The sequence below is a fragment of the Adiantum capillus-veneris genome, chromosome 17 (genome assembly GCF_014529385.1).
Source record: "Adiantum capillus-veneris isolate H3 chromosome 17, ASM1452938v2, whole genome shotgun sequence".
NCBI classification, from domain to species: domain Eukaryota; kingdom Viridiplantae; phylum Streptophyta; class Polypodiopsida; order Polypodiales; family Pteridaceae; genus Adiantum; species Adiantum capillus-veneris.
In genome coordinates this window covers 23875052-23886736 of record NC_140947.1, presented here as the reverse complement: position 1 = coordinate 23886736, position 11685 = coordinate 23875052, and positions in this window count along the sequence as shown.

Here is an 11685-nt window from a genome sequence, read left to right as displayed (position 1 = left end):
ATACAGCAAACATGAAAAAATTAGGTTCAACATTATGAGTTGTAGAATCCCATAGAAACTATTCAATATCTAGCCAAATTTGATCCTTATGAGTAGATATGATTACTACCTACAAAATGCATGTAGTTGTCACAAGAAACTAACAATATTGAAAAATCTATACTTGATATACTAGAATGTTCCGTTTTCTTCTATAATTGAAAAAATCAACCATCGTTGTCTACTATGCAAAATAGGGTATTAGGTGGCCCAAAACTCAAGGGATATTAGCTTTATGTTACAATATGCAACATAGAAAATCAAAACTACATTTGCATATCATGAAAGCCACCAAAAAAATCATTGAAGAGCTAAAATTGGCTAAAAAATAGGATTTGACAATTTTTGTAATTTGGTCATAACTTTCAACTTTAATACTTATTTCTCCCTAGAAGCATCAGGACATATTGAGGACTACTAAAGATAGTTCTCTAGCATTATAGACCTCACAAACATGAATTCTAGAGTGGTATAGTTGCAAAAAGTTGAAAAAAGCCAAAAACATGACCCGTTTTTTCACACAGTTTAGGTTGTGAAATGTTGTGCAAGGACAAGGTTAAAGATGAAATTGATATTCCAAAAAAATGTCGAGTTTTTTTGAGCTCATGAGATAACTTTCTAGACAGATAGAACCTCAAAATCCATTTTGAAACTCTTGACATAATTCAAGGAAAATGGTCACTTAACAGGACATAAAAGTGTCCCATTACCAACCTAGTGTTATAGTGCTGAAAGCAAAGGTTACAGGTTGTATCATCCGCAAACAAAACGTATTCTGGTTTCTCGGGATGTAGTGTTTGTGGAAGATTCTGTTCATCCCTTGCTGTCATGTACTAGAGACAGTAATGTAAGCTCACAGGATATTTATGACACTTTGTTGCCTCCTTTCAGTGGTCGAAATACGAATGTAAGTTCCAATGAGGCAAATGTACAGCCTATGGGGGTTTCTGAAAATGTTTTAGATAAGCCTATTAATGATGCAGATGTACATGATGTACTTGATGAGGAAAGGGCTGAAAATGAGCAGGCTAGAGGTACGCCAAAATGGCTGGTGCACACTTTGCGTGACAGTAAATTGGATGCACCTTTGTCTAGTCGTACTCGTTCAGGCTCTCACCATGCATCTTATGCATGAGATTTTTATGCTTTGGCTGTGTCTAGCTTACATGATGTTGAGGAGCCTCTGACTTTTGATGAAGCACAGAATTCAAAAAATTGGATGGCTGCCATGCAATCAGAATATGATGCCATTATAGAAAATGACACATGGACTTTATGTGATTTGCCCCCTGGCAAAAAGGCCATTGGTACGAAGTGGGTTTACAAGTTGAAACGCAAGCCGGATGGTGAGATTGATCGCCATAAGGCTCGACTTGTTGCAAAGGGTTATGCACAGCAAAAAGGCATAGATTATGAAGAGACTTTTGCTCCCACTTGTCGTATGACTACTGTGCGTTTTCTATGTGCATTGGCAGCTCATTTTGGTTGGGATGTACATCAATCAGACATTGTTACTGCTTTCTTGAATGGTGACATATTTGAGGAAGTTTATGTAACGCAGCCTCGCGTTTTTTTCATAAAAGGACAAGAGGACAAAGTGTGCAAATGTAACAAGGCTTTGTATGGGTTGAAGCAATCTCCTCGTGCTTGGTATGAGAAAGCTGACACTCATTTGGTCAAACAAGGCTTTCCTAACAGTCCAACAGAAAGCACATTGTATGTAAAGCGTGAGGGTGATGTATTTATCATCGTGGTTCTTTATCTTGATGATTTGCTGATCACTGGACCAAATGAGAGACATATTGCTGAATTTAAGGCTGATTTGAATGCTACTTTCAAGATGAAAGATTTGGGGCTGTTGCATCATTATTTGGGCATACAGTTTAAGCAGTGTGATGGTGGTATTGCCTTGTGTCAGAAAAGTTACATAGAGACATTGTTATGTAAGTTTGGACTTGAGGATTGCAAACCTATTGCCACTCCCATGGAAACAGGTTTGAAGTTGAGTCTACATGATGCTGGCGATCCTGCTGATGTCACTCTTTACCAAACTTTTGCTGGCTCCCTCATTTATGTATGCAACACGAGGCCGGGTATTCAGTTTGCAGTCTCACAGGTCAGCAGATTTATGCATAGCCCAGGGTCTAAGCATTGGTAGGCTGTCAAGAGGATTTTCCGCTACCTTAGTGGCACTTTACATCTTGGCTTGTTTTATCCCAAGGGGAGATCATTGCCTCCAGACTTACATAGTTTTTCAGACTCAAATTGGGCTGGTTGTTTTGACACGAGAGTGTCTACAAGTGGTTTTTGTTTCATGCTTGGCAGTTCATGTATATCATGGTTGAGCAAGAAGCAACCTACTGTGGCCACTTCGAGTTGTGAGGCTGAGGACAGGGCAGTCTTCACATCTACGGTTGAGTGTGTATGGCTCAGACGCCTTATGGCTGATTTGGGTGTTGAATAGGACACTACCAACACTATCTACACTGAAAGTCAGAGAGCATTGGCAGTTGCGAAGAACCCAGTTTTTCATGCTCACACAAAGCACATTGAGGTGCATTACCACTATGTCAGGGAGAGGCTCTCAGCAGGAGAGATCAGCTTGGCTTATGTGCCAACACAGGACAACCTTGCAGATCTTTTCACAAAGGCATTGTCTCGTGAGAAGCTTGAAGCTTTCCGCAAAGATTTGGGCTTACTCCCCTTTGTGGACTGATCCTGTCCTCAGGGCATGGCACTTCCCTTTACTCATGTGCCAGCTCTCGTTCACCGCATCACTCCAAGGGGGATTTGTTACCATATACATGTGGTAGTGATGTGTGTGAACACACTAGGACCGCCGGGGCATGTTTTCCCTCTTTAGGAGGTTTTTTCCCCCATGCATTGTATATACGCACATCACTCTAGGGCTATCTATTTTTCTCCATTGCATACTAAGAAACACATTGTCTATTGTGTGCCTTGAGCTTCCTTTGTCTTCTCCAAGCTGTGTGCGTTTCTCTTCAACCCTAATTCCAACAGCACAAAAGTCTAGATGCCACAATTTCATCACCAAAACTGAGATCATGAACTGTACATCTATCATCCACAAATTTGACTACAAGTCCAAGTCTAGCAAGTGCAGATACAGACAAATATTCTTCTTAATCCTAGGTACATAAAGTGCATCAACGAGTGTGAAAGAACTACCCTCTGTAGCAGTAAGCACAATCTTTCCGACTCCCTGAACCGGATAAGAGGCATTGTCAGCACAAGTGACTGAATTCCCATGAGGGACAGACTCGAGAGAGGTGAACAAATCACGATGTGAGGTAATGTGCTTTGTAGAAACACTATCAAAATACCACACATGTGAATCTGCAACAACTAACATGCATGCATCATGAACAACAGGGTTATGGGTACACTCTGCACTAAAAGCCCATTCTACATCAATATCAGCATCACAGTCTCCTTTCACATAAGACTTAACAATAGCTGCATTTGTGGTGGAACCAGCATTTGCAGTGGAAGCACCCTCTTTCTTCTTTGCCTCTTTGGCCTTCAAATTAGGACACTGATCAAGTGATCATTAGCTTTACAATAATGGCAACGCATCTTCTTTTTGCCCTTATCACCAAAATTCTAGACAAATTGCTGCTAGCAGAAGCATTAGGAACAGTTGATTTTCCACTCGCAGAAGAACCATAAGAAGTGGCTGCATTGTTGTTACCACCCTTTCTTTGAGAAGCAATAAATGCACGCTCTCTAGTCCTATTTTTTTTGGAAAGTGACTCTTGCAACAACAATGTGTATATTGACAACTTTAGGATTTCCTTGGGTCATAAGTCTCCAAGTACTAGCAAAAGTCTGGTAAGAGTCTGGCAAGGCAACAAGAACAGTCTGCACAAGGGAACTGTCTAAAATGACTTTACCTGCAAAAATAAGTTGCTCATTGATATCCTTGACACCAGTAAGGAAAGTGTTCATATCATCTTTCCCATGCATAATCTTCGACTCCAGCTCTTTACGCAACAATGCAATTTTTGCCTCATTGCGGCTTGCATAAAGACCAACCAGAACATCGCATGCCTGTTTTGTAGATTTTGCTGAACTAATGTGAGGAGTAATGGTGCGCTTCACAGACAACGCAATCAATGCATGAGCCTGCGCATCCTTTACATCCCAATGAGCTTGTTCTGTTGTAGGCAAAACCACTCTAACAGTAGCAATCCTTGCAGCAAGACCTGCAACATCCTCAACATCGCCTACATCCTAATAACCAAGACGTACATAAATGCCCTACACAATATTCCAGACACCCTTTGACACAAGAACATGTTGCATCATGTAAGACCACATAGAGTAATTATCCCCATCCAATCTATCTTCAACAGCAGCAAACATCTTGAACATAGCTATGTTGTTGTGATCCATGGAAAATGCTTGCACCTGATGTGAAAACTATCCAAAGTGAGGAGAAACTGAGTGAGATCAGCACGTGCTATATAGCACAACCCGCAGTAGACTATATATGGGACCTGTTATGCAGTAATTGGCATTGGCAAAACATTTGCACAAAATGACAAAATAGCATGTGCAGTGCAGTACTGCCTGTACTGGAAACGGAGGCCGAGATTAGCCCGATTTTTTGTCGATTTGCGAACGCTCACCAAATCTCACTGAAATCGAAGAATGTGAGTAGGCTAGCAACTATGCTCAAGAGGATGCAACCTACTCTGATACTAATTATTGGAATTAGAGTTGCAGAAAAGCACACACAGCTTGGAGAAGACAAAGAAAGCTCAAGGCACACAACAGAGAATGTATTACTTAGTGTGCAATGGCAAGATAGATAGCCCTAGAGTGATGGGCATATATACAATGCACGGGGGAAAAAACATCCTAAAGAGGAAAAAAATGCCCCGGCGGTCCTAAGTGTGTTCATACACATCACTACCGCATGTATATGGTAACATGAGTAGGAATTCCTAACAGTCCTTGTATCCCTGGCAGCGGCGCCAATGTTGCGAGAGCGAATCACACCACCCATAAAGTGCATGCAACAAAACCTAGATCAACATAATGTCAATCGAGGATACAGATGACACGATAGGCACACGGAGGAAATCTCTTTAGCTTATCAAGCTGAGACCATCCTACACATACAACACTCTGGAAGGCCAACTAAACCATAATCTACAATCTCATTGCTCTCAACTACACCACCTACCCACGTACACACAACGGAAGGAAACCCATCAAATCATGCCAAGATCGTATGAAAGTTAAGGAACACCATCCCCTCACTAGGATACACCTGCCCCAAAGCCTCTATACTCAAAACCCTAGGTCTAAACCCATCTGCAAAAAATGTGTGTAAAGACAGAGCAAAATTCTAAAATGCTTGAAAGTGAAATTTAAGAGTACCTATGTGTAGCTTATGTCGCCATGATTCTAATGACTACTTACATGCAGAAAATAGACATTGGTTGATATACTTACATCCGCAAATAGCTCATAGATGCGCGAGCGCGTTCGCTCCGTTCCACAAGGAAGGCAAGAGCTATGCATGATGGTGCAATCGGATCTACAATGTGATCAACGAGTGGGGAGTAGCACCAGCATGAAGTTCACGCTGTAAGATCCCCAATTTTTGGGTCTCTTATAAAAATAAGAAAAAAATAACTTTCAATATCTATTTCGCCATATTTTGACTTAAGATGCTTGATTGACAGTATTGGAATGTTCTACAGTGAAAAGCAAGTCGTTTCCATATTCCAGTAGATTAGACGGACGTTTGGTTCAGTTTTAAAAAAATATGTTGTTTTTTAGCTTTTTGTGCTTTCTAGCATTTTTGAAGATGACCTAAATCTAAAAATATTAATTTTAGTCTCCGTCAAATTTAAAAATGATCACCCGGAGCAAAAACGGGACCAAACAAGATTTTTACAAAAATTATTTTTATAAAAAGCAGTACCGTAAATACGCCAGGGCATACGGGAAAGTCATAATTATGTCGGGATATTACAATGTGGCATAGTCTAACATGGTTTCCATTAGTTGGCCAGATACTGCTCAGATGGCCAATTTGCTGTAAAAATTGAATGGTAAGTGGGAGAGTTGACCACCAAAAAGTAAAGGCTTGTTTTTAGGAAAGAAAGAGTCTTTTTAGAAAAGAAAGAGGAGGTCCACCATAGGTCAAAGCTAGGCTCCGTTGAAGTATGGAGAGAAGTAACCTCCATCATTTTTCCAAGATAGTTGCCATTCAAACATGGAAAGAATCAAGATCTACCATGTCTCCGAGATTCTAGGCTCCATTGAAACACCCTAAAACCATGATATTTTGTACATGGGGTGTTTACATTCAAGGTCTACCACTTCTCTAACGTATTATACCTAGTAGCATGAGTGATTTGGTCTTAAGATTCACCACTTATCCACTCTATGTCATTATATTAAGAATAACTGGGTGTTAAGGTCCACCACTTGTCCAACCTATAAGGGTATATCTTAAATGGTATCCTTCACCACTTTTCAAGGTCCATCACCACTTTTCCAACCTATAAGGTTATATCTTGAATGATATTTTTCCTCATCACTTGTAATGTCCATGCTATGTTTTACAAAGGGGTTTTGTTCCAAGACCCACCACTTGTCCAAGCTAACTCCATTAAAACATAGAGAGAAGCAAAGGTCCACCACTTGTCCAAGATAGGCTCCATTGAAACATGGAGAGAAGGATGATCCACCATTTCTCCAAGATAGGTTCCATTGAAACATTGAGAGAAGTAATCTCCACCATGTCTCCAAGCTAGGCTCCATTGAAATACCCTAAACCCATAATTTTGTACATGAGGGGTTTACATTCAAGGTCCACCACTTGTCCAACCTATTATCCCTAGTAGCAAGAGTGGTTTGGTCTCAAGATTCACCACTTGTACACTCTATGTCATTATATGAAGAAGAAATATGTGTTAAAGTCCACCACTTGTCCAGCCTATAAGGTTATATTTTAAATAGTATCCTTTCTCACCACTTGAAATGCCCATGATATGTTTTACATGGGGGTTTCATTCCAAGGTCCACCACTTGTCCAAGCTAACTCTATTAAAACATATAGAGAAAGAAAGGTCCACCACTTGTCCAAGCTAGGCTCATTGAAACATGGAGAGAAGGAACCTCCACTGTTTCTCCTAGATAGGCTCCATTGAAACATGGAGAGAAATAAGCTCCACCATGCCTCCAAGTTGCTAGGCTCCATTGAAATACCCAATACCCATAATTTTTTGTACATGGGGGGTTTACATTCAAGGTTCACCACTTGTCCAACCTATTATCCCTAGTAGGTTTGGTCTCATGATTCACCACTTGTCCACTCTATGTCATTATATTAAGAGGAATTAGGTGTTAAGGTCCACCACTTGTCCAACCTATAATGTTATAGCTTGAATGGTATTTTTTCTCACCACTTGTAATGCCCATGATATGATTTACATGGGGGTTTTGTTCCAAGGTACACCACTTGTCCAAGATAAATCTATTGAAACATAGAGAGAAACAAAGGTCCACCACTTTTCCAAGCTAGGCTGCATTGAAACATGGACCTTAATACCAAATTATTTCTAGTAGCATGAGTGATATTTTGTACATGGGGCGTTTACATTCAAGGTCCACCACTTGTCCAACCTATTTCCCTAGTAGGTTTGGTCCCAATTTCACCACTTATCCACTCTATGTCATTATATTAAGAATAATTGGGTGTTAAGGTCCACCACTTGTCCAACCTATAAGGTTATATATTGAATGATATTTTTTCTCACCACTTGTAATGCCCATGATATGTTTTACATGGGGTTTTTGTTCCAAGGTCCACCACTTTTCCAAGATAACTCTATTCAAACATAGAGAGAAACAAAGGTCCACCACTTGTCCAAGCTAGGCTCCATTGAAACATGGAGAGAATGATGCTGCACCATTTATCCAAGATAGGCTGCATTGAAACATGGAGAGAAGCAAGCTTTACCATGTTTCCAAGCTAGGCTCCATTGAAACACTCTAGGGGGTTTTATTTCAAGGCCCACCACTTGTTTAACCTATTATCCCTAGTAGCATGAGTGGTTTGGTTTCAAGATTCACCACTTGTACACTCTATGTCATTCTATTGTGTTAAGGTCCACCACTTGTCCAACCTATAAGGTTATATCTTAAATGGTATCCTTTCTCGCCACTTGAAATGCCCATGATATGTTTTACATGGGAGTTTCATTCCAAGATCCACCACTTGTCCAAGCTAACCATATTCAAACATAGAGAGAAACAAAGGTCCACGACTTGTCCAAGCTAGGCTCCATTGAAACATGGAGAGAAGGAACCTCCACCATTTCTCCTAGATAGGCTCCATTAAAACATGGAGAGAAGTAAGTTCCACCATGTCTCCAAGATGCTAGGCTCCATTGAAATACGCAAAACCCATGATATTTTGTACATGGGTGATTTACATTCAAGGTCAACCATTTCTCCAACCTATTATCCCTAGTAGGTTTGGTCTCACAATTCACCACTTTTCCACTATATGTCATTATAATAAGAGGAATTGGGTGCTAAGGTCCACCACTTGTCCAGCCTATAAGGTTATACCTTGAATGGTATTTTTTCTCACCACTTGTAATGCCCATGACATGCTTTACATGGGGGTTTTGTTCCAAGGTTCACCACTTGTCCAAGCAAATTCTATTGAAACATAGAGAGAAACAAAGGTCCACCACTTTTCCAAGCTAGGCTCCATTGAAACATGGACCTTAATACCAAATTATTCCTAGTAGCATGAGTAATATTTTGTACATGGGGGGTTTGCATTCAAGGTCCACCACTTGTCCAACGTACTTTTCCTAGTAGGTTTGGTCGCAAGATTCACCACTTGTCCACTCTATGTCATTATATTAATAATAATTGCGTGTTAAGGTCCACCACTTTTCCAACCTATAAGGTTATATATTGAATGGTATTTTTTCTCACCACTTGTAATGTCCATGATATTTTTTACATGGGGATTTTGTTCCAAGGTCCACCACTTGTCCAAGCTAAATCTGTTCAAACATAGAGAGAAACAAACGTGCACCACTTGTCCAAGGTAGGCTCCATTGAAACATGGAGAGAATGATGCTCCACCATTTATCCAAGATAGACTCCATTGAAACATGGAGAGAAGTAAGCTCCACCATGTTTCCAAGATGCTAGAGTCCATTGAAATACCCAAAACCCCTGATACTTTGTACATGGGGGGTTTACATTCAAGGTCCACCACTTGTCCAACCTATTATCCCTAGTAGCATGAGTGGCTTGGTCTCAGGATTCACCACTTGTCCACTCTATATCATTATATTAAGAAAAATTGGGTTTCCATATCTAAATGGATCTTTGCTTGGATAAGTGGTAGACCTTGAGACCTAAATACCCATTCTACACTAGAGCATTGGTTAAGCCTTATACACTTCAAGAATACCTTTAACAACAAGTAGTAGTTATTAGTTGACTTAAGTCTAGTTGAACTCCATGGTATTGAGACTAAGAGAGAGTGTAGCATAAAAAAGAGTCAGGATTTTAATTTGACTTTCTTTCTATTAATGAGTAGATCATAGATGGATTTTGGTATCTAATAAAACCTTAGGGTAGACAATGTAAAACTCATGTCTATTGTTGTGTTTGCATTAAGTGTTCTTGTTCTTTAATTTCAGAACCATTACAGAAAAATGGATTGGCTATATGCTGGCATAAATTGAAGAAAACTATTGAATTACCCATCCAACCTCCTCCAAGACCTTGTCCAAGGAATGAATCACCTCCTTATCACCTACCACTTGCTTTCAAGGACATCAAAAGAGTACTTATCTTGGATCTAGAGGGGTTACTTCTCAAGACAGTTGAAATGAAACATGGAGATTCTATGCCATCTTGGGCTCAACACATGCGACTTGTGGAGGACAAAGATGAAGTTTATCATGTGGTGCGACCAGACGCACAAAGTTTTTTGGATTTTTGTGCTGAATACTTTGAGCTATGGATATGGAGTTGCTATAACTTAACAAGGGTGCAACGCATCACACAAAAGTGTTTTCCTGAGCAGTATACCAAGTTCAAGGTGTTTATGAGTAACAAAAATTGCCAAAATCCAAATATCATGTTAGGATTTACAAGGGTTTATCACAAAAATCTGAGTGATATTTGGAAGATATTTGAGGATTTGGATGCAAACAATACCTTAATTTTTGATGACACTCCATATAGGGTGATGTGGAACATGCCAGGGACATATCTTATATTTCCAAAGATGTGGAGGCAAACTTCCGAGCAACTTCAAAACTTCTTGCAGAGAACCATAATTCCATGGTTGGTAGGATGGTTGTATGCAAGAGATAAGAGAGTCTATACATACAACACAATTGTAAATCAGTATAGTGATTCTGAGACAAATTATGTCCTTGGTGTGTACTTGTCAACACGAAAGCATTGAATAAATATGGCTATAAGATGCTTTTTTTATTCTAGTGTGTATCTTTCAACATTTGTATAATTTGATATAGTCTTTTTTTTTTTTTTTAAAGGTGTGTCAATTTTATGAACTCTTGAATGGAGTGCACCCTACTCTAAGGGGACTTCAATGTACTATTGGAGTGCATCCTATTGTAAGGGGACTCTGATGTATTGCTAGAGTGCACCCAAATTTTTGGGGACTCATTTTTTATTTGATTGGGGCCTATGTTGGGTCATATAGTAAAAGAAATTCATTTTTTGTCAATTCATATCGAGGTTGCATTTATTTGGAACTATGAAAGAATTGATGTTTGATGTCAAAATAAAACTTGTAAGTGTGGATCAGAGAATTCATGGACTTTAAATATGTGAGAGGGATCTTTTTCTTGGGCACAAATGTTTGCTTCAAGAATTTTGTCATTACATACTTTATGTGAAAGAGTTTTAGAACCTAAAAGACTTTGAAAACAAAACTATGGAATCTAAGTGCATGTATTCTTGAATGGCTTGAAAGTTGATGTATACATGCATGTCGCCTTGATGAAGATTTAGATCTGACAAGATGGAAAGATATAATTCTTGGACGTTACCTTTGTCAATTTGGTAATAACATATTTAACTTTCTTTTAATATGGGTGGAAAATATATTATTATGTGCATTTGGAACCTAATTGCTTGACCTTCAAACCAAGATTCCTATGTTATTTTTTCATATACTTTTTTGTACTGAATTAAGATTGTGGATGCAAGGTCCACCACTTGTTCAAGCTAGATCTAAGAAAGTATATATACTGAGTCTTCAAACTAGTAAACCAAGGGAAGAGAGAAGCAAGGTCCATCACTTGTCCAAGCTCATCTCTAGACAACATATAGAGATGTTATGTCTACTAATTGTCCAATATAGTCATGGAGAAATGATAGAAGGTTGATCCACTTGTCCAACCTATCATCTCTAGTAAAATGGGAGGTTTGGCCTTAAGATTCACCATGTAACCAACATATACTTCATTGTATTATGAAGAGTAGAAAAGAAAAGCTCCACCACTTGTCTAAGGTAGTTCCAAAATCAACATGGAGAGAAGAAAGCTTCACCATTTGTCCAAGATAGGTTCCATTAAAACATGGAAAACCTCA